We start from the raw sequence: 25000 nt of genomic DNA, 5'->3' as shown, positions 1-25000 counted from the left end.
CTAAAAATCTCGTTAATACAGGCATAAAACAAACAAAAACTAAAAAAAAAAACCAGATAAATCCACCTAGTGGTGATAGTGCCTTTCTCGTCGTATGTACTCATGATCTTTTCGTCGACGTTACGCGAAGCCGTATGAATCTTGAGAATACTTAATTTAGAAAAGTAACAAATTCAACAAAGCCATCATCGAATCGGGAAACTTATTGATGGCACATACTACGACGTTATGTTGAACGTCCAGAAAGAGCTGAAAAATATCACTGACTGCTTGAGCACCTTCACTATCACGCACTGGAGGCCGTCCAAATATCAGGACAGTAATTACATGCTAGGATATAACCTTATTCACAATCACAGATCACTTTGCGGTTTTCGACAGTTTTTTCTGCACACTTTACTGTCGTGTGCAGCATAGTTGTCCCATGTTAAAAGGGATTCCCATAGAACATGGGATCACATATTTTATTTTCCTTGGCCACACGATTCATGTAAAATTTGACCTCTATATGAGAAACATGCAAAAAAGGGAAATTTTTCATTTTGTCTACTATGTGGCCTGAGCCTATTTTCTCGCTGGTCGTTCATCAGGTTATCAACAAGCTACAGTTTTATGTGTCGTATCCATGGGATTGGTTCACTTTTTTTAACACGTCCGGCGGAATACAAAGAACCGATTCTCGAACACTATCGGTAGTCTTAAATGTGGCCTGAAACAATTTTCTTTCGCTACGATCAATAGGTTATCAGCCGCTATTGATATGCCGCATGCATGGGTTTTATTCTTTTTTCGTTTGATCACTTCCGGCGGGACATCCGAAATCGATTCCATGAAACTACCGGTTATCCTAAATATGGTCAGAGACTATTTACTTGTTCATTGTTCATCAGGTTACCTAAAAAGCCGCGAAATGCTGTGTCCTGACATTTGGAACTAGTTCCGGATCACTACCGGTTTTGAAAAAAAACGCTATTTGTTGAGTCGAATGCATAAGTTTGCTTCACTTTTAGATTTGGCCACTTCCTGAGACTATTTTCTTGCTAACCGTTCATAAGATTATCAAAAAAGCCGCTATTTAATGTGCCGCATGGTATGGTTTCCTTTTACAATTTATTACTTGTGACGGGACACCAAAACCGGTTCCGGAACAATACCAGTTCTCCCAAATATGGTCTGAGGCTTTTCCATACATAAATAGCCGCAATTTGATGTGTTACATGCATGGGTTTGGTTCACTTTTATATTTGATCTCTTCCGGCGAAACACCCCGAACTGGTTCCGGAACACTACCGGTTCAGATATGGTGTGAGACTATTTTTCTGATTACCATTAATCAGGTTATCAAAACAGCCGCTATTTGATGTGTCGCATGCATGGGTTTGGCTCACTTTTATATCTGGTCACTTCCATAGGGACAACCGGAACTGGTTCCAGAACACTACCGGTTCGAATATGGTCTAAGACTATTTTCCTGCCTACCGTTCATCAGGTTACCGAAAATGCCGCGATTTGATGTGTCGCATGCATATGTTTGGTACACTTTCATATTTGACCAGTTCCGGCCGGACACCCGGAACCGGTTCCGGAACACTACCGGTTCAGATATAGACTGAGAATATTTTCCTGTTTGCCGTTCATCAGGTTATCGAAAATGACGCAGTTTGATGTGTCGCGTGCTTGGGTTTGAAACATTTTTATATTTGGTCACTTCCATTGGGACACCCGGAACCGGATTCAGAACACTACCGGTTCAAATATGGTCTGAGATTATTTTCCTGCCTACCGTTCTCTAGATTACCGAAAATGCCGCGATTTGATGTGTCGCATGCATTGGTTTGGTACACTTTTATATTTGGCCAGTTCCGGTGGGACACCCGGAACCGGTTCCGCAACACTACCGGTTCAGATATAGTCTTCCTGGGGTACCGGTCCGGAACACCTAAATGACAATAACTCCGGAACGGCTGGACCGATCCGAACCATTTTCAATAGCAAACAATGGGACCAGATTCCGCGTCGAATGAACCGTTGGTCATTAAAATCGGTTAAGGTTTACTACCAAAAAGTGATGTGAGTTTATTTTGTACACACACATACACACACACATACACACATACACACACACACAGACATCACCTCAATTCGTCGAGCTGAGTCGATTGGTATATGAGACTCGACCATCCGGGCCTTTAATCAAAAAGTCATTTTTGGAGTGATTATATAGCCTTTCCAGTACACTTAGTGTACGAGAAAGGCAAAAACGATCAGAATTTTACAGAAAAACGACAATTAAAACTCCGATAAAAATAATAGAACCAGTGATTCCAAAATTATTCAACATCTTCAAAAATAAAACATTATTGAAAGATAGAAAAGTGTTAACTGAAACTGGAAAAAGTTTATATGCCGCAATTTATTACCGCATTGCAATTTGAAATAGTTGCCCATAAATGATGAGAAAGTAATGCTATTGATTGAATTGATTGATTGATTTGTCTCTATTTAGGATACTTTCAGCCCTTGGCTGGTTCGTCTTTCCTATTGCTTGAAGTTGAATGTAAAAAACAATTACTTGAAAGAATAACCTATGGGTAGGAGAAGGAAGAATTACAGCAATTTAATAAATCCAAGCAGTCTATGAATTAGAAGGACAAATCTCTGTGCATTATACGAGCAAACAAAACAAAATTATTTACCTATACAGTGAAATTCGTAGGAACTACCTATCATTCCAAAGAAGATGCTCATTAAGCACAAGTAGTCAATGAATATTTCTGCAGTATAATAAGGAAGAACAACTACTGAATTGAAATATCTGATTGAAAAATAATTACCTTAAGAATCAATTATTTCAGTATATTTATGAAAGAAAAATTCCTGAACAAAAATTCAAACTAAATTACCATTAAAAACTACATTAAAACAACTTGAAAGAACAGCAGAAGAGAATAATTCCTTTAGAAGTGTTAGTGGCTGAAATGCATATGATTTCTATATCAGCTCCATAATGTTTCTCTCAATGAGCAACAACAAATACTCATCAAATATTTTTTCTAATAAGTGACACGCACCAGCTGGTAACTTGGTCTACTAAATGTTTTGTTCGTTCCATCTTTTGCCCCATTCGTCCTTTTGTCTCATTCGACCTTTTGTCTATTCGACCTTTTGTCCTGTCCTAAAACCCTTTAGAGATACCCTGAAATTCCCGAGACTCGCTAAAGTGTCCTGAAAATCTCCAAAAGTCCTCTGAGAGCCCTTGAAACCCCTTAAAACCCCTTAAATACTCTAATACGCCCCTATAATCCTCTTGAAATCCCCTGATACCCATGAAAACTCTTGTGTTCCTCTGAAACGCCCCTCAAACTCTCTGAAACACCTTAAAATCCCCAGGAATGCCCTTGATATCCCCTGAAACGCTCCTGAAAAGCCCATGAAGCATCCTGAGACCGCCTGAAACTCTCTCAATCGCTGAAACGCTGAATCGTCCCTGAACCTCATATAATGTTCCCTGAGCCCCTTAAGACTCCCTGAGTTGTCCCAAAGGTCCCAGCATAAGTAACAATTCCATAGCTGATTGGTTTTGAATGATTTTTGTTAGGGTTTTATTACAGCAATTATTAAAACTCACAGTTTTATGACTACTTTCATGAAAACCATTGATGAAATGTTTTATAGTATACTTGAAGATATTCATAAAGCCAGATTTCAAAAGTAAACAAAACTTTCCGATATGTAAACCTTCTGGCTTTCATTAGTACCACAATAAAACTGATCAAACTCTCAACAGATGGCGATCCGTTCGATTAGTAACGACATCTGTTGGTGGAAAAGCAGAAACTACGACACTGCTAGGTTTATTGCGGTCATCATAAAAGTAAACTTGCTTTCGTTTTATATTTGCTAATTATGGTCGTCGCCATATTGAAGAATTAGCTGACGTGAATATAAAATAGTTGATTTTGCTCAAATAAGCAGTGAATTGATAGTTTACTTACCATCATCGCCACAACATGCTCACATAAATAAACTCTCTCAGCTAAGTTTTCTTGTGATTCGAGATAGTTTTAATAAAGCCTGTATCCGCAATAATCGGGACACAGAAGTACGGCAGTAACTCTGTACTCAATCATTAAAAAATGGCGAAAATTTAACTGAGAGCTCTTTGATGTATGTTTGTTATTTGTGCAAAATTTCATAAAAATCGGTGCATTACTTTTAACTGTGGATGAGAAACAAACAAACGTGGTTTTTAAGATTTTGTACAATTATCACCAATTTTCATTCGCATACTAGACGGTTCTTTTCTGCTACAATTCAAAGTTCTGTGAGGATAATTATGAAACTTCGTGAGCAGTTATGATACTTATAGAGACACTTTCTTGCAAAAAATCATCAACTTTTATCAATTGGATTGAAAGTTACTGGTGTTGATAGGGGATGGTGTTTGTGAAAATATTTCATGTTTTTTATGTGCGATGTTTGCCTGTTCATAACTTTTGAATGTCTCTGCCAATTTTTATGAAATTTTCACAGAACGTAGTTTATTATGTGCATATTATGCCTGCAAAATTTGATGATTATTGGTGTAGTACTTTCAGAAATACAATCGAAACAATAAGAGGTGCTCACTAATTGTTGCCTGAAGGGCTAAAACCACGGTGAGCCCCAATATATGTTTCGACTATAAAATTGTTGGTAGTGCATCGATTTTTTTTGAAATTTTGCCTATGCAAGTAAAGTAGATTGAGAAGTTTGTGTTCAAAATTTCAGCCATTTCCTTTAACAAATTCAAAAGTTACAGCGATGACAAGCTAAACCAGGGGCTGTACAAAATTCAATTGCTCGTGTTCTACTATTTCATTGCTACAACAAAGGATACTTCACCGATTCACATGAAATTTTGCAGGTGACATGAACACATCTTGAGGTATTATCAGGCAAAATTTGAGCAATTTGAATGTATCTATTGCAGAGTTACAGCCATATTTCTGTGTCCCGATTATTGCGGATACAGGCTTTAAATGAACAAATTGATTTATTTCATTCCAAGATGATAATATTCACCATTTTCGAAGCGCATTAATTTTATGTTTCTGCAACCCCAATATTCACGGTAAAAATGAATGCGCATAAGCTTACCAACCCAATAACTACTAAAATCTTGCTTTGAAATAGTCGCTTTCTACTTACGAATGATGTATCCTCCTGTATTTCACGTGCCATCGAAAAACCTGCTGTGCATTTTGAGGTGTTTTTGTTGAAAAAAAAAACATCAACAATCATCATAACCTCTTTTCAAGAATGGAAAATTTTTCAACTAGGTTTTAAATCAGTTTTATTGGTACTCCTAATACGGTTTGCAAAACCTCTCCGAGAGTGGTCCACTTAGCCGGAAGATGCTCTTAAAGAGGTTATCAAGAGGTTTTGATGTATAAATCAGTTTTATTGCAATTTAAAAAAAAAATGATTATGAAGATCTCTTATAGAGCCAAACAAAACTTAAAATGTTACTTGGGAGCCTTGAAACCCCCTGAAACCACTTTGAAACCCCCATGGCACTCGCTGAAACATTTCGAAATGCCCCTGTAAGTCCTATTTAGCCCTCCGAAAGCCATTCAACCCTCTGGAGTCGAAAGGGTCATATATGACCCCGGCGATGAAATCGAGCATAACAAACGTATTCCTTGCCTGAGGTTGTGACAGCAACGGCGAAACAATTCGGCTCCAAAAGGTATAAATCAATTGAAAACCCCTGAAATCTTTCGGAACCCTAAACAGGTTCCTTTCTGAGACTCTCTATTGGTTTCCTAGAGTAAGAACCCTAGTTTCTGACAAGGGAAGGATTCGGTGGTACCTCCCAGGGGTGTCAACCGAAATATTTTTGTGGGGTTCTACATGTTGAAATAGGATAAAATCCAAAGCCTATCGGGTGATGGGCCTGTGCTGTTGCCAGAGAGGGCACCCAAAGGGGCAAATTTGATTATATATTATTTCTGATATTCCTGCAAGAATTTCTTCAGAAATTTCATAACGATTCATCTGGGATTCTGGATACCAGAAAACTTGAAAAACTGTCTATATAAATTTTTGGAGGAATTCCTTTAAGAATTCTTGAAGAACTTCCTACAGGAATGCTTCATGGGATAATTTAATTTATTGGAAGAGCTTCTAAAGGAATTCTTATAAAAAACATGAAGAAATCCTTGAAGCAATTCTTGGAGAAACCCTTGGAAGATTTCCTGACAAAAAGCCTTGGTAAATATCGTGAAGCAATCCGTGGTTAAGCTACTATAGAAATCCTTGGAAGAATTCCTTAAGAATAATTAAATCAATTTCTTATGGAATATTTGAAGAAATTCTTGAAGAAATCCTAGTAAGAAATTGAGTGGCAAACTAGCTTTGAGTTATATTTCACAATATCAAGAAGATTCGTTAAAACTGGAAGGAATTTAAAAAAGGCTTCTTGATGAAATTCTGGAAAAAATCGTATGAGAATTTGCAGTCGTTTTTTTTTTTGTTGGAAATACCTCAAAACCATTTGAAAATTTTCTGAAAAAATCCTATAAGGATTCCCAATGGAATCCTAGCCATGCATTTATCTCTAAATATTTGAGGTGTTGAAGGCATTCTTGAGGTAACTCTTGGAGGAATTTCTTATGAAATCTTTGAGGAAACATCTGGTAAATCATCGGAGAAAATCTTGATGAATTTCTTGACTAAATTTCTGAAGGAATAATTGGAGAAATACATGATGATATGCTTTGATATTATTTAAGGAATTGCGTTTTAAAATTTTGAAAAAATAAAGATTTTTCATTATGATTTTTTTTAGATTTTTAGAACTTCAATTTGATACCTAAAATAAGTTTAAAAGAAATTTTTTTTAATTTAATTTAATGATTTGACAAATCGCTCCCATACAAACTTCAAATTGATTTTTAAATAGGTTCCCGGGCACCAAAAAATCATGAAATTTGGACATCGGCACAGTTTGGCGTGCAGATTCGGGATATGGAATTTTTTAAACCCCGTAAATAAGCCAATTCGGAAGAATCCCAGAAGAAATTTAAAAAAAAACATGAAGGACTTCGCATGAGGATCATTGGCGGAATTCCTGAAGGAATCTTTGAAAAATCTTCTGAATAAATTCCTGGATTTTTTTAGATACCTTTGCAGAAACTCCTTCATTAATCCTTGTAGAAATGTTTGAATGAATTATTGGATGAATTCTTTAAGGAATCATTGAAAAACTCCTGAAGAGACACTTGGACAAATGCTTTATGAAAACTTTGAAGAATAATCAATAAGGTTTCTTGAAAGAATTCTGAAAGCATACTTTTGAGAAATTCCCAAAGAAGTTTTTGTAGAATTCCTGTAGAATTTCTTAGATGAATTTTGTAGTAGTCTTTAGAAGGACTCCAGAAAGATTTTTAGAAAGAATTCCTTTAGATTTTCTTAGAAAACCTTCTTTAAGAAAGAAGCCTTCCAAGATCTTTTCGACCATATCTTTGGAACATTTCTTGAAGAAATTCTTAAAGGATTTGAAATTCCTCCTTGGAAATCTTTGCAACAACTCTTTGAAGATATCTTGGGTAAATTTTCAACAGAAAATTTTGGACTTCCTGAAGGAATCTTTGGAGGATTCCTCCAAGTGAGTACGTTCAGTTCCTTGAACCTAGATGGAATTCATAAATAAATTCTATGACCAATTCCTCTTAAAAAAAATTGAAAAAAATCGTAAAAGAAATCCTTGGAGAAATTTCTGAAGGATTTCTTGGAACCGTTTCTTAAGATATCTATAAAGGAACATCTAAATGAATCTTAGAAGAATTTCATGTGGGCCATTCATGATAGAATTCCTGGAAGAGTGCTTGCAGAAATTTCTGAACGAATGTCCCGAAAATGCTTGATGATTCCATCTGAGAGATCCATTGGAGACTTTTCTGAAGGAATACTTGGAGAAATACTTGATGGAATTCATAGAGGAATGGCTAAGAGGGTTCTTGAAAAAAATCTGAAAGAATGTTTTGTGAAATCGCAAGAGTAATATTTATAAGAAATAGTTTAACAATCTTTCAAAAATCAGAAATTTCAGAAGATTCCCTTGGAGGGGTTATGGTAGAAGTTTTAAAGAAATTTCCAATGGAATTTTATAAAAAAAAATCTTGGAGAAAATATGCAAGCAAATCTTGGAGTCTGAAAAGTCCTCGAAGATAACGCTATAGGAATCCATGGAGAAATTTTTAGAGAATACTAGGAGCAATTCCTTATGGAACCATTGAACAAATTCTTAAGGAAACCTTGGAGTAAGTTCTGAAGAATCTCTTGGAAGAATTTCCTCAAATATTCTTGATGGAGCTGTTAGATAAATACTTGGGAAAATCCCTAATTAAAAACTTGGAAGAGTTCCTGAAGGAAGTTTTTTGAAAAAATTCCAAGAAAATTTTTGATGGATTTCTAGAGAAAAATTACTTAAATTAAAATGTAACTCCGATTGCTATGATACTTGGTGAGTTTGAAGTTCATCGAAAATAATGAGACCCATATTTTTTATTGCGCCATTGGGGTGACCAACTTTTCTGCGTCCTCACAAACATTGAGTAATTTTCAAAAATGAAAGTCAATGTCATATAACAATTTTTGAGCCTCCGTACCTTAAACCGGGGTCAAATCGATCTTCGGGTCGAGATCGATCCTTAGAAAAAGCATACTTTGAATGGTTTCCTTACAATTATCGTGCTGCTGGCATTCAATACGATGTGATATAAGTAAGTAAACTTTTGAAAGAATGCTTTTTCTAACGGAAATTTCTGATCAATTTGGACCCGGCGATCAATTTGCCCCCGGTTTACAGTACGTTTAAAAAATATCCTAAATAGTATTGGAAATTTCTCCTCTTCAATATAAGAAAACCGCCTATGTGATTATTACGAGTTTTTGCTCTGTGATATTGGGACATCTCCCAGAGATTTTATCAGAAATTTTTCTGAGAAATTGAAATTTTCTAGGGATTATTCAGAAATACGTCCTGCGATGCATTCAGAAAATATTTTAGATATTTCTTCCGAAATTCCTCCAAGGATTTTCTCGAAAATTTCTACAAGGATTCCCCCAGCAATTCCTTTAAATATTCTCGCAAAAATACTATCAAGAAATCATTTGGAAATTATATTAGATATTCCTCCCAATAATTTCTCCATGGTTAATTTTAGAAAATTTTTCAGAACTTCTACAGATTTTTTCCATGCATTTCATCAGAAATCCTTTAGGAATTTCTTCAAAAATTCTTCGAGAGAAACCTCCAGAAATTTCTCGAAAGGTTTGTTTGGAAATCCATTCAAGGATTTCTTCAAAATTCTCCTATTGATTTCTTTAGATAATACTCCGCGGATTTCTTCAGATTCCAGAGGTTTATTAGTCTTCCATGAAATCTTTAAGAAATTCTGTCTGGTATTCTTCTGAATTTTCTCTGAGTATTTCTCCAAGAATTATAAGAAACTACACGGAAAGATCGATGTACACAGAGCAAGGAGTAACTTTCACGCAGCGATCGAAAAGACAAAAGATTTCATGCAAACTTGTGTGAAAATTCACGCAAATTTGTGTAACACCGGATCAGCACATTTTTTGTGCTGATCCAGTCGTACGCAAATATGAGTGAAAAATCCTTTGTCTTTTCGCAAGTTACTCATTCGCTGTGTACTTTCGTTTTAGGGTGTATAGAATTATTGGGGAGCGGACCTGGTGTGATGGTTAGAACACTAGACTATCACGCCGAGAACCTGGGATCGAATCCCACTCCCGACAAACTCGCTAAATGTCAGTTCTTCCTTCGGAAGGGAAGTAAAGCGTGGGTCCCGAGATGAACTAGCCTAGGGCTAAAAATCTCGTTAGTATATACAGATAAAATATATATATATATATATGTATATAGAACTATTCACAAATTCCTCTGAAGTTCCCCAAAGATTAATCCAGAAACTAATAACTAAAAAACTAATAACTCTTTCATATATCTTTCCTTGGATTCCTTCCGAAATTGTTTTTTGATTTTTTTAGACTTTACTTGGGATTTATTTCAGAAAATATTTCAGAAATTTTCAAAAACTATGCAGGGATTTCTTCAGAAATTTTCCCAAGTATTTCTTTAGAAAAACTTCCACGGATACCATCAGAAAGTTGTCCAGGGATTTCATTAGGAAATCATCTATGGACTCCTTCCAAAATTGCACTATGGATATCATCAAAAATTAATTCATTCATAAACATTTTCAAAATTCTTCCTAGGTATCTTTAAGAAATTTCTCCTTCAGAAATGCCCATAAGAATTTGTTCATAAATTTCCCCAAAAGTTTGTTCATGAAGTTTTGCATAGTTTCCTTCTGATACTTCTCCTGGTAAATCCTTCAAGACTGATCTCCAAACAAAGGAATCCCAAGTTTTTCCACGGATTCTTTTATTATGTTTCTTCAGTGATCCAGAAGTCTTATTTTTTATTATTGAGATTGTGTCAGCCTCAACCTAGTTCATCTCCCGTTTCAGAAGTTCGTTCAAAGATTGCTTCAGAAATTCTTCCAGACAGCGTTTTTCAGAAATCATCACGGCGGTTCCTTCAGAAATCCTTGCAAATATTTCTTCACGAACTTCTCCAGAGATTGTTTCGGGAATTTCTCCAGGGATTGGAAATAACCGCAGAAATACTTCAGGGATTAATTCAGAAAATCCAGCAAGAATTTCTCCAGCGATTTTAACATTACAACTCTTAGAGATTCTAGCACGAATTGCTCCAAAGAATCCTGCAGAAATTCGTTCAGGAGTTGCAGAAGCATTTTGTGTTGTTTGTTGTTTTTTCAGCGTTTCCTCCTAAGAAACCACTTTGATTTTACCACTCATTCAGAGTTTTCCCAAGGATATTTCCAAAGAATTTCTACAGCGATTTCTCAATAGATTTTTCGTATTTTTCCGGGATTTTTTTTTCGAGAAAATCCTCCAGGTATTTTATTGTGGGATTTCTCCAGACAGGAACCCTTCTAAAGTTTCTCAATAAGTTCTCACGGAGCTCGACTCAACATTTCTCTAGAAGTCTCCCCTGCTATTCCTCCTGCAATTTTTGTTTTTGATATTCCTCCTGAGATACATTCAAGAATTTCCCTGGGGGCTGTTCAAAAATGAGGAAGTTGAACAAAAATTACTGGGGGGATATTTGAGTTTTCAAACGATTTTCTGAAGGAATCCCTGAAAAGACTCCAGAAGGTTCTGTGAAAATTCCCAGAAGAGTTTTATTTATATTTTTCTTAAAGGATTCCTGGAATAAAATATCATGAAACAAATTCGGAAGTAATACTGGACAGATTTCCTGAAATAAAACTTGGTCGATGACCAAGTATCTCTGTAGAAGTTTCTAGGAATCGTTTTTTCAGATACCTCTAGGATTTAATTTTAAAGATCAATTTGTTAGATTCCTCCAAGATTTTTTAAGAAAAGTCACTAGGTGCTCTAATAAATGGCTTTTCTGAGAACTCTTCTAAAGTTTTTCAATAAATTCGATTGGAGCTCTATCAAGTGTTTCCCAAGAAATCTCTCGTGGTATTCCTGCAGGAAATTCTTCAGAAATTCCTCCTGATATTCCTCCAGGAAATTGGTTGATTTTCGACCGTCTTGATAATTTATGGGATTTTTTGGCGCTATATCGGTCTTCGGGTTTCTTTAAAAACAACCGGTTAGGCTAAAAGCCGACGTTTTGAATGTTTATTCATTCATCCTCAGGGCAAAACCAAACGGTTATTTCTATGTCAAGTGGTTTTTGAACATGGATTTTGGAACGGCTGACAAAATTACAACAGCTTTCACCCGCGCACATCCAAACGGTTGTTTTTTAAAGAAATCCGAAGACCGATATGGCGCCGAAAAATTCCATAAATTCCTTCAGGAATTTCCCTTGGATTCCTTCAAAAATACCATCAGAGATTTTTCAGCAGTTCTTCCAGAAGCTCCACAATAAAATACTGGATGAATGATTGAACTTCCAAATAATTTTCTGAAGGAATACCTGAAAGAACTCCAGAGATACATGTATAGAATCCTAGAAAAAATCTTGAAATTTTTCTGGAAGGATTCCTGGAAAAAAATCACTGAAGCAATTTCTGAAGTAATACTGGGAACAATTCCTGGAATAATACTTGGTCGAATAACTGAAGAAATTTCCTAAGATATCAATGAAGAAATGCTCTGAAATGTCTCTGAAGCTGAAAATGGAAACTGTACTTTGGTCATCTAATGACAAAAATGAATATATCATTTTGTGAGCATAACAAAACTTAAATTTATTCAAACATCCATTTATAAACGAAGAAATAGTCAACTAACAATGGAATATTTGTCAATATAAAGCCATTCCTTAGAAAATCCTCATAGTGTATCTCCGAATGTCGTGATACCTGGTGAGCTTGTGGTGAATTGAACATAATCAGATTCTCATTTCGTCGTTAGGATAAACAATTTTGAAATAGGATGAAACAAAAAAACTTTTTTTTTTTTCTAAATATCATTACTTTTGACCCAATTTTTTTTTTATTCTTCAATCACTTAGGGGCTGTCCATAAACCACGTGGTAATTTTTTTGGGACTTTTCAACCACCCCCCCCCCCCCCCCCGCGTGGTCATTTGTCCATACAAAATTTTTTATTAGTTCATACAAAATGGTCATTGGCCGAACCCACCCCCCCCCCCCCCCCCTCATGACCACGTGGTTTATGGACAGCCCCTTAACCAAATTTACAGCTCTTTGGTCCACTAGGGCACTGCGTGAGCGATACCAATTCGAAGCTGTACTAACACTTTGTACATCGCCTAAATGTATTCTATTATAATTCTACCATGTCGACATCGAACTGGTTGCCGTTGCGCTACTTTCACTTTCTACCCTATCATGATAGAATGATGAGCACGAGGATGTTGATGTGTGGCTGTTGGTTGTTCCTTTTTCCAGTCCGATTGGGGGTCCATTATGAGTTGCCGTTGGCCGATGTCCAAGTATCCGGGTCCATTTGAGCCATGGGTGTTAGCTGCTCTCAGGGGGAAAGAGCAACTGACGATAGTGCCGGAGCTGGGATCGAACCCATGACCATCTGCTTATGAAGCAAACGTGTGACCGATTGCGCCACGGGCCCCGGCAAACTTGGACCAGTTTGCCGATTTTATATTTCTTTTTATTATATTTGAAAGATATCAAATTGCAGTTTTCAGGAAAATACGTTAGGAGGGCCAACACAAATGTGCTACAAAAATGAAAAAAATATTAGTTTTTTTTCACGATTTTATTCTCATGAGACCAAAGGGGTAGCCTATTTTCATATTTTCAAATTTCATCGTAAATATAAAACAAAATCATAGATCTATGTTTTTTTGAATATTTGAGGTTTGATTTTCTGAAAATAGAAGTCACATTTTTTATAGTTTGATAATATTTTAAATCTAGCAATCCAAAAACCACCGGGGATCACCCAAAACTGTAATACAATGCATAGCATTATGAGGATTTACAGTATAAGACACTTTTAGAGAAGCTAGTATTAAAATATATGACTTCTTATTTTCATAACACAAAAACTAAAACATACATCTTAATTCTAATGAGTGTAGAGGGTGTTCTGTTTAGAGGGTTCGGAAAGTCGGTACAAGATACATCTTTAATTTTTTGATATGTTACGCCACATTTTCTTTTTTTTTCCTGATAAAAATATAAAAATAGGGTACCCTTTTGGTCCCAAGTCCATGAAAACGTTAACAATTTAATTTTTACATAGTTTGTCTCTTTCAACGTATTTTTCCTGAAAACTACTATTCAATATCATTCAAACATCGAAAAATAAAATCTTAAATGAAACTGGTTTAAAAATTATAATATATTGATATTATAAATTTCAGTTTTGATTTTTTTTAGACCACCCTATCGCAAAACTGGCCATCCTTTTGTCCCGAAATAAGAATATACGGGTGTAATTATTTTCGACAAACTTCAAACCAACCAGGAATCACGACATTTGGGGATCCAGATTTTATATGGAATGGCTGTATAATGATGACCCTGTTATACTTACCTGAGATTGTCCAAAATGCATTTTTTTACAAATGGTTTAGAATCATCATTTTCTAAGTATAAATACATAAATTATTCATGTCCTCAAGCTGGTCAAAATACATGATTTATCGTAGTTCGAATATCGACAATTTTCTTTCAGTCATGCCTTCAAGTGACTTCATTTTTTATATTCTTGCTAATTATAAATGCCAAAACCCTTTTTCTCATTGATGGTCTTACATCTGCTATCACATCACCCTGGGTCATTACAGGTATGTTAATTGCTTTTATTGTAATATTAATTTTGTTTCATTGAATGGAGTCGCAATTAAGCCAATTATTAAGTAGCAATCAAAGGGCTAGTTTGGTTTTGTTTTTTTAGTATGCGATACGCATCATTCTAATTCACCTAAATGATACCAATCTCGTTTAGTACCGTCCAACTCGTACAAAAACAGCTCAAACGATCTGGAATAGAAAAAGAAAACACAATAAGAATCACGAAATTATAATCAAAGTCAATAAAATAATCTTCGATCAATCACTTAGCCGCATCTAAAAACCCATTTATATCAAAATAGACAGCCTTGTCTTGTGGAGGCCAGCGATGAGAGGTTCATTGGCGGTCTCCAATGTTAGTGAAACGCAACACAACAACGAAACGCTACAACATTAACTATCGCTTTATCAAATTGGTTCTCTTCTCACACGTAAAAAAACTGCATCTCGTATTCAAATTTCTTCCCCCTACACAAAACCCACCTTCTCCGGGTCAACCCATGCTTTTGAAAACATAAAACTAATTTTGCACAGTCAGCATTACTGTGCGATGCCATTTTCGTTGGACCTGTTTTGGCCCCAAAATTGGTTGGAATTCATTAGGTATCACCACGACAGATGCTCGCCCCCTTCTCAAAACCCCATCTCGGACTCTATCTAATCAACATACTCCAAGCTGACGACGACAACAAACGGGGGCAGTGGACAACGAACAGCCAACAATGCATCGGATCAAGTCGGAACGGTCTTCTCAGCAGCAGCAGCCACATTTTGTTGAGTTAGAAATGAATCGAAATTCTCCATTTCAAATGTTTTGCAACCCGATTTTTATAGGCTAGTAGGTAGTCGGAGCGTCTAACGTTTAGCTGTTAAGAGACCGCAACTAGTCAGCGAGACCCAACCGGTGATGGTCGTCCGCAGACTTATGTAAGCCAACGAAGGCGATCTAACGCAGCCTGCAGCGCATCTGTAGCAACTCAGTCAATGATCATCGAACGAGCTGGGGCGTCTTTCGAGCCACGATTGGTGAGAATTTGTAATCGAGCCGGTGCTGCGACGTCGGTTTATGACGGTTTTAATGGGTAGATCTTCTGTTTGTCTCCAGGGGTCGCTATCATTGGAGAGGCAAGCTTTGTTTTTACTGCGAGCAACTGACCTGGTTGAGCTATGGTGCTACGGATCCCTTCTCTATGGGTGACCTCCAGGAACAAGCGATAACCTGCGCGTGTCGGAGATCTTCTCACGCTTCTATTTGAAAGTATTGGATGCATAGAGGATTAGGGGAATAATCCTATTAATTCAAAATAATCCACCAAGCAATAATGATGTCTTTCGAGCTGATTTAATTGACTGTAATGCAATTTTTTTCAAAGGTGTCGTTTATTAAGATGCTTTTGCGCGTTTGATAAATGCGGAACAATTAGATTAACTGATGCACTAAAATTCGAACAGATGCCTACGGTGTATATTTCGGACATGGTGGCATCGCAGTTGGATCTCCAACGCGGAGCTCCATCGACGATGTTATCGAAATCCGATAGCGACAGAAATTGGGGAGCGAAGGTAGAGTTGGATCAGCCACAAACTACGCAGAGGCGGGATCAAAATCTGTAAACAAGCGTCCCAACAGTTGCTTTAGCAAATTTTGTATTCAATATGACTCATTAAAGGTCATTAGCATTGGCGTAACTAGAGGAGGGGCCTGGGGGGGGGGGCAGCCTCCCCCCCCCCAGAATCCGCCAGGCCCCCCCCAGGAATTTTTCATGACTTTATGTATAGAAATTAGAAAAAAATCTGGGAGCCACTGTCTTAATGATAAACATAGATCCATAAAAAACATTGATTTGGCATAATATGCGTTTGAATTGATAGTTATTGGAGACTATTCTTAACTTGTCACATTTAACAAGATCATTGTCCAAAGTGGACTATGTGATTGACTCTATTAGTTTTGTTTGGAAATATGATACCAGAAATATGAATTATAATTACATATATAAATAGCAATTCTTTGTACGACTTCTTTTTTAAATCGCCGAATAATGAAATCTTAAGTTTTCAAAGGAATTCTTTTTTGGGTATCCCAAAGAAGTTCTGAAATTTCTAGCAGCATCACAGAATAATATTGTTAAATGCTTGGTTAAATGCTTCCTTGTGGAATTCAAGTATCATGTGGAAAAAAAAAACTCTGTTAGAATTTGAAATGGAATACAGCAGAAGTTTTTGGAGCCCAGAGAAAATAGATGTCACATTATAAAAGGCCCATATAGCTGAAGCGTAAACGCGAGTGCATTCATTGAATCCATGCTGAAGGTGATTTCTAGTCGATAACTATAAATTTCATTGACTTTCTTGGGCATCGAGTATTTGCGTGTCTATCAAAGAATGCACAAATTCAAATGTTCATTGAGGAAGTTATAATATTTTTCAACGTTCTCATTAAACTCTAAGCGATTCAGGCGTTATCCTAGTTAAGACGTTACGCCAAAAAGAAGAGAGGGTTGGATTGAGCAGCCTCAGCAAATTGATACCAACTACCTTTTATAACTAAACGTAACACGTTGAAATTGGAAATAATAACATTATATTCTTGAAAAGCATTACTGCACTCTTCAGCATTCACGCTGTTGTATTTTGTACATTACGTTAAAAAAAACCTCACCTATCCTATACAAATCAGTGTAGTGCTGGTAGCGGTGACCAATTTCTGGTTTTTCCATATGAACCTCCATACATACTTCAGACGAGTTTAGCACCGCCCAATTGTGAATGACTTTAGCTGAAAATCAGAACGAACCGAAAGGGTGCCCATCGAACTTTTTGAGATGTAATTTTCCCATATAAGCTTGAGGTGTCGTAGTAAAAATCTCTGCAGGGAATCCATGGAGAATTTCTTGAAGAATTTCTTGGAAGTATTTTCGGAGAAAAATTCTGGAATTCCCCTGGAGGAATTCCTCGACAGTTCCTGGGAGAATTCCGAAAGAATCTTCTCTGGATGAATTCCTGAAGGATTACCTGGAGAGATGTCCGAAAGCGCTTCTAGCGTGTAAGTACTTATATATTTAAAGTTAGTTACAGTGACTGTGTAAGAATCACAGGATATATTTCCGAAAGAATCGCAGGATGACTTTATGAAGAAACTACTGTGCAGGAACTGCAGGCAGTATTCTTGAAGAAATTTATGGATGGATTCCTGAATAAATCTGTGGATGAGCTCCTTAAAGATTTCCCGGAGATAATTTTGAAAGAATACCTGGATGACTTTTTGGAGAATTTCCTTTCTACTGTATCCCTGAAAAATAATATTGAAGAATTCCAATACAAATCGCTGGAGCAATTCCTCTAGAAATCCTTCAAAAAATATTCAGATAATCCTGGAAAAACATCTTGGATGATTCCCTGGAGAAGATGACTGACGGGTTACTGAAATTTTTGAACGAACCCCTGAATAAATGTTTGAAAAGATCCCGAAAGGAATTTCTGAAGGAATCACTACAGGAATTCCCGAAGTAATCCTTGACGGAATTCTTGGAAAACTCCCTAGAGGAATTCCTGTAGGTATGCCTGGAGTAAAAACTGTGGGAATCCCTGGAGGAATTTCTGAAAGTATGCTTCGAGGAATCCCTGGATGAATTCCTGGAGGAATCCTAGGTAATCGCATCAGGAATCCCTGTAAGAATTACTAGAAAAAAATCTGGATGGATCCTTTGAGGAATTTCTGGACGAATTCCTGAAAGAATCCCCAGAGAAATTCTTTGAAAAATCACAGAAGGAATTCCTGGAAAAATGCCTGAGGCAATTCCTTGATGAATCTCTGGAGGAAATCCTGGAGAATCTTCCGAACAAATCGCTGGAGGAATTTTTGAAGGAATAATTGAAGGATTTCTTGGAGGCATCACTGGAGAAATTCCTGGACAAATACCTTGGACAATACCTGGAAAAATTCGTAGATGAATTTCTGATGAAACCTTTAGAAGAATTCTTGGAGAGACCTCTAGAAAAATTCCCGGAATAATCCCCTGGAGGAATTCCCGAATGAATTCCTATAATAATCCCTGGAAGAATTCCTGTATTAATCCATGGAGGAATTCCTGGAGGAATTCATGCAGGAATATCTGGAGAAATCCCTGGAAGAATTCCTGGAGAAATTCCTTGAGGACTCCCTGGAGAAATTCCTGTATGAATTCCTGGAGCAAACCCTGGAAGATATCCTTGGATGAATTCCTGAAAAATACCCTAGAGGAATTCTAGGAGGACTCTCTGGAGAAATTTCAGAAGAATCCTTTTGGGAAATTCCAGAAGAAATCTTGAGAGATATTTGTACAGAAATTGTTGGCAGAATCCCTTTAGGAATTCTTGGAAAAATCCCTGAAGAAATTTTTTGGAGGAACCTCAGAAGAAATGCCTGACAGAACTACTGGACAAATTTCTGTCGGAAACCTAGGAAGAATTCCGGGATAAATCCCTAAAGGAATTCTTGGGGAAACTCCAGGAGGAATTGCTGTAGCAATTTCCGAAGAAACCCCTGAATCAATTCCTGAAGGAATTCCTGAAGGCAATTCTAAAGGAATTGCTGGGCCTCTTGAGGAATTCCTAGAGGAAACCTTAGAGAAATTTCTAGAGAAACTCTTGGCAAAATCCCTGGACTAATCCCTGGAACAATTTCTAGAAAATCCTCTGGAGGAATGCCTGGAGGAATTTCTTGACAAATTCCTGTCGGAAACCTAGGAAGAATTCCTGGAGAAATCCCTAGAAGAATCCTTGGAGAAACACCTGTGTGATAATTTCCGGGGGAATCCCTTGAGGAGAAATTCTTGGATTAATTCCTGGAGGTAACCATGGAAGAATTTCCGGAGGAATCCCTGAAAAAAAAAATCCTGGAGGAATTCCTGCATAAATTTCTGAAACAATTTCTGAAGGAATCCTTGGAAGATTTCCAGCAGAAATTGCTGGATGAAATGCTGTAGGAATTTCTGAAAAAAATCGCGGAGGAATTCCTGGACCAATTTCTGAAGAAATTCCTGGATGAATTCCTGAAGAAATACCTGGGGTAGTTCCTGAAGGAATTCTTGGTGGAATTCCTGGAGAAGTCCATTCGAGAAATGCCTGGAGCAATATCTAAAATAATTCCAGGAGAATTGGGGTAATTTCTGAAGGAATCCCTGGAGAACTTCCTGGAGGATTCCTGAAGAAATCCTTGAAGGAATTCCTAGAGGAATCTCAGGAGGAGTTCATGCAGGAATCTCTGGAGGATTTCTTCGAGTTATTCCTGGAATCCGGGAGAAATTCCTGGGGGAACTGTTGAAGGAAATTGCGGTAGTAATTTCTGTAGAAAATTCAGGAGGAACTCCAGGATCAATGTCTGGAGGAATTTTTGAAGGAATTCCTGGGGTAAATTTCCTGAGTAAAATTTCTTGAGAAATTCTTGAAGAATCTCTGTAGGAATTCTTGAAAAAAAAAAACCCTGGAGGAATCCCTGAAGCAATTTCGGAGAAACCTCAGGAGGAATGCCTGGAGCAACTTCTGGACAGATTTCTGTAGGAAACCCAGGAGGAATTCCTGGAGGAACTTCTGGACAAAATCATGGCGGAATCTTAGGAGGAATTCCTGGAGAAATCCCTAGAAGAATTCTTGGGGCAATTCCGTGGAACTGTTGGGCAGAGTTGGACAAAACACAATGGAAACGAAATAACCAAAGAAGGGAATCGGACTCGGAATAAAACACTTCGTGTGAATGAAACTAGAAAAATACTTTAATCACGTCTGAACGGGTTTAACGGAAGGGACTAAATGAATAATGCTACTCATTGATGCACGCGTGGCGCGCTCGCTCGGCTCTGCTGTGGAAAGTTTTCGCAGGGTTGATCTCGCCTTCGATCTCGCCGAATGCCACACTGAGAGGAAACAGTATTGCATATTCCCAACAGGAACTATCCTTGGGAGAATTCCTGGAGGAATCCTTGAATTAATTCCTGTAGGAATCTCTGGATAAGTTTTGGAAGGAATCCCTGGAGAAATTTCTGGAGAAATTCCTAGAGGAATTCCCAGATAAGTATCTGGAGGAATTCCAGGAGGAATTTCCCGAGGAATTCCAGGAGGAATTACTAGAGCAATTTCTGAAGGTATTCCAGGAGGAATTCTTGGAGGAATTTCTGGAGGAAATACTAGAGGAATCATCAGAGGAATTCCTGGAGGAATCTCTGGAAGAATCCTCATAGGAATCCCTGAAGGAATTCCTGGTGTATTCCTGGGGCAATTTTTGGAGGATCCATGAAAAAATTCCTGGCGGAATCTCTAGAGGAATCCCTGGAGGAGAAATTCTTGATAAAATTTCCGGATGAATCCCTGGAAAATTTCCTAAAGAAATTCCTGAATGGTAACTCCTGGAGGAATTCTTAGTGGAATTCCTGGAGGAATTCACAGAGAAATGCTTGGATGAAATCCTAAAGCAATGCCTGGAGGAATACTTTGAATAATTCCTGGATAAATACCTGGATAAATTCCTGGAGGAATTTCTGGGGAAATTTTTGAAGGAATCCCTGGATTCCTGAAGAAATCCCTGAAGAATTTCCAGGAGAAATTGCTGGAGGAACTGCGACAATTATTTTTGAAGGAATTCCTGTAGGAGTTCCTGGGATACTTCTGGGGGAATCCCTATAGAAATCCCTGGAAAAACTCCTGGGAGAATGCCTAAAACATGCCGCCTGTAAGAATATCTGGAGGAATCTCTAGAGAAATTCCTTGAGAAATTTCTAGAGGGATTCCTGGAGGACTCCCTGCGAAAATTCCATGAGCAATCTCTGAATGAATTCCTGGAGAATTCTCTTAATGACTCACTGGAACAATTGCAGGAGGAATCCCTGGTGGAATTCCTGGAGGAGTCCCTAGAGGAATCTCTAGAGGAATGCCTGGACGAATCCCTGTAGTATTTTTTAGAGGAATCCATGCAAGAATTCTCAGTGTAATCCTGGAAGAATTCCTTGAGGAATTTTTGGAGAAATCCCTTGAGCAGTTCCCGGAGGAGTCCCTTGAGAAATTCCCGGAGGAATCCCAGGAAGAATTCCAGAAGAAATACAAAGTTTAATTTCTGAGGGAATTCCAGAAGAAGTTTCTGGGGAAATCTCAGTACTGAAGAAATTGCTGAAATTCCTAAGGAAATCCTGAAATCGTGGATTAATTCCTGGAGGAGTTTCTGAAGGAATCCTAAGAACAGTTCTTGCAGGCATTTTTAAAATAATCCCGGAAGTTGTTCCTGAAAGAATTGTAGAGGGAATTCGCGGGTGATTCCCTGCAGGAATTCTTGGAGAAATTTCTGAAGAAACCCCATGAGGAATTCCTTAGGGAATCTCAGGAAAGCTTTCTTAGCGAATTCCTGGTAGCATTTTTGTAGGAATCTCTGGAAAAAAATCTGAAGAAATCTGAAGAAATCACTACATTCTGGGCGAATTTTTGAAGGAATACTTGTATGGACCCCTATAGAATTTTTTTGTACAAATGTTTTAAGCAATTCCTGGATTATTTTTAAATAATTGCTAGTATAATTTTCTGAAAGATTTTTTTCAATAAATTCCTGCAAAAATACTTCGCATCATTACAGATGGAATTATTGGAGCAATCTCTAGCGGAAGGAATATATGGAGAAATCCCTGTAGATACAGGGGATACTCAAAATAACTGGGACAGGCAAAATTTTCACTTTCCAAAAAATGTTCAACTCGCTATAACTTTTCGAAAAGGGCATCAAATATTCTCAAATTTTAACTGTAAGCTCATCAACTAGTTGTGTATCAGTGGTCAAAATTTCGGAAGGAACGGGCCATTCTACACAAAGTTATAAAGGTTCTAGAAAAAGGTATAATTATCCGATAGCCAATTTTGAGCTGCTATATCTCCGGATTCAATGAACCGAATGCAATAAAATTTTGATCATTGATGACTTAAATAATGAACTTTGAGAAACAGTTGACTTAATTTGAAATTATTAATAAGAAAAAAAGCTATGGCGATTTCATTTATTCCATGTTTTTTCAGTAAATTTATCTATTTTTCATATGCATCCCATTACTTTTTCAATTTAATTAAGGCTATTTGGTTGCTTTTCTTTGAAACATAAATATATTCAATTCAATTAGAGGGAATTTAAAAGAACTATAATTACTATCTCGAATTTTGAAACGATGATGAAGTTTTGGAAAAATTGGTGTTATATTAGAAAAATAATCTAATCGAAATAATTTTCTTTCGTGTGAAGAATTTTAAGTTTAGTCAAATGTTTTTAAAAGCTATATATATATATGAGTCATAAATGATCAAAATTTCATTGCATTCGGTTCATTGAATCCGGAGATATAACATCTCAAAATTGGCTATCGGAAAATTATACCATATTTCATATTTCTTTTTGTTTAATTTGTGGTTGCCCATGTTTGACTATTGTTTTCAAGGCAGATTTGCTGTATAGAGAGTGTACGCTCCTAATATATCGGTGCTAACATTTCAAAATGGCGAAACTGCTTGCCGAAACCAAACCTTTATCTCTCCGATGCAATGTACAACCACTACTGGACGGAGGAAATGCAATTCTTTCCGATAGTGGTTGTTGGTGTCCTGGGAAAGATGAGATCCGATCTGCTATGGGAGAAGATATTGTGTTGAAGATCAGTTACGTCCTTTTGAAATGTTGGTGCTGAGCATGTAAATACTATCGCCTTGACGGAGAGTTATATGAATATCTATTGACATATGGAATCACAATACAATATGCTTTTGATTGAATTTGTTACACCAATGTAATGTTTGCTTTCTATAGGCCCTAAGAACTTCTACCGTATATTGACGAAATGACAAATTTTGATACAAAATGCACTCCACCGATATTCATATGGATGCATACTACCAAATTTCAATGTTATTCATGATAATTTCTGTTATTGGTGCCTTTAATTCATGATTCTGTTATGAAATGTGGTGTTATTCTATAGAAAACTCGATTTTTTAAAGGTTAGGCCCTTTAAAAGGGCGTAACTCAAAAATTCGCCCAACGATGATTTTAAAAATTTGTCCAGAGGTGTAGGATAGATAAATAAAGAGAATGGCGTTTCAGGTTTTGATGATATATTTTATTTTATAATAACGGTAAATGGAGCACCGTGGCACGGTCACCTGAGTTGCTTCTATATGCATGACCTCACCCAACCCGTAACGCATAGTTTAAATCCCTCTCTTGCATTACAACGCAGTCCCTCTTCCCAAAGTCTCTGCGTGGTATAAATGAGATTATAAAGCTGAATAAATCGTCACCAACATAACCGCCGAAAATGACCACTCAATGGCGTCGGCAGAATCAATGACGACCCCCTCAGTCCCAAATCCAGTTATCCTAACCTACCCAAGTAACCACAATGCTGAAGCCGTATGCACTGCATGTACGAAGTACACACAGACCTACCCGCACCGCCCAAACAAACCACCAAGGCCGAACACAAGCGAAAAGCGCGCCACCACTGCTGAACCACGACAATACCAGTAGGAATAACTGCAATTCAGCAATCGTAGATCCATTCCCCGCTCCGCCCTAACGATCTCCATTTCCCCGCTCAGCCCTAACGATCCAAAGCAATGCTTGTATGCTCACTTGAGTATCCCTGGGGTTTTGATTAGGGGAACAGAACCCAAAATGCCAAGATGAGGTAAAATGGCTTAACTCATAAAATCATTCCTGAATGGGACTTGACCATTGCTATAGGTGAACGGTGTCAAGATAGGTTTGCATTAAACATTCTTCTAGAAGCTAGACCGCCAAACCCACGGATAATCTTTTGATTTCCCAATGAAAATTAGCAACTTCCGGTTTTTCGTGCTTGCAATTAAGGTTTTCGGGTGATTTTATTACCAGCCAAGTGTTTCCTAGGAGCAGGGATGCCAGATGAATTTTTGAAAAATCTGTATCGCATTTTTCAAAAATCTGTATCCCATACACAATTTGGGGGAAAAATCTGTATTCCATACAAAAAAAAATTGGCACCTCTAGCTAAAAAATCTGTATTTCATATAAAATGAAATCTGTGTGGATACTCAAAAATCTGTATAATACAGATAAATCTGTATATATGGCATCCCTGCCTATGAGATTGAGGCACCCATGGAGGCGCATGGTTGTTGATGTCTACGCTATCCATGTTAGGGATCATTCAAATATGACGACCATCGTTTAGCGGGGAAGGGGGTGACACTTAATGTATTGAGTATACGAAAAAAAAACGTGACAGAGGCATGAAAGTGAGTCGAAAATGCCAGAAAACTGATGGACGTAATTTTTGAATGTTTTCATGAAGTGGCATCTTACCCCATGGCAGATGGCCTTTTTACACCACTTCCGTTTTACGAACCAGTTTTTGAAATTGATAAAAATCAATGAAAATGCAAAAATTTAGTGAATATTTTTGCTGAAGCATCGAGCAAATATTGTCTAGTTGATGTTGGGGATTTTTTTTTATTACCGTTCAGGTTTGGGCCGAAGGGTCTCAGATTTTCATGAAATTTTTTCCACAGGCAGGGCTCATGGATATATGAACAAAAAAAAATTGAGGAAAATTCAGGATCACCTATTTTCCCGGAAAACTCAGGTGGAATTTTTTTTGT

General features: G+C 37.3%; 2 protein-coding genes across 4 annotated transcripts in view; one reads left to right on the top strand and one right to left on the bottom strand.

Annotated features, from left to right (window-relative positions):
• Positions 1–25000, top strand: part of LOC109432643 (D-beta-hydroxybutyrate dehydrogenase, mitochondrial) — a 573848-nt gene that overhangs the window by 219611 nt on the left and 329237 nt on the right. The window lies entirely within an intron of this gene.
• The window catches only part of LOC115267705 (elongation of very long chain fatty acids protein 7), a 236149-nt gene that overhangs the window by 137430 nt on the left and 73719 nt on the right, over positions 1–25000 (bottom strand). The window contains exon 2 of one of the 2 annotated variants that reach the window (XM_029874857.2): positions 14490–14548. The gene's annotated coding sequence lies outside the window, so the exon portion shown is untranslated. The remainder of the gene's footprint in view (positions 1–14489; positions 14549–25000) is intronic. The other variant, XM_062855212.1, reaches the window with a different exon arrangement.

Source organism: Aedes albopictus, chromosome 3 (assembly GCF_035046485.1).
Source record: "Aedes albopictus strain Foshan chromosome 3, AalbF5, whole genome shotgun sequence".
Lineage (NCBI taxonomy): Eukaryota > Metazoa > Arthropoda > Insecta > Diptera > Culicidae > Aedes > Aedes albopictus.
Note: the sequence above shows the minus strand (reverse complement) of the source record. Positions and strands in the feature narration are given on the sequence as shown.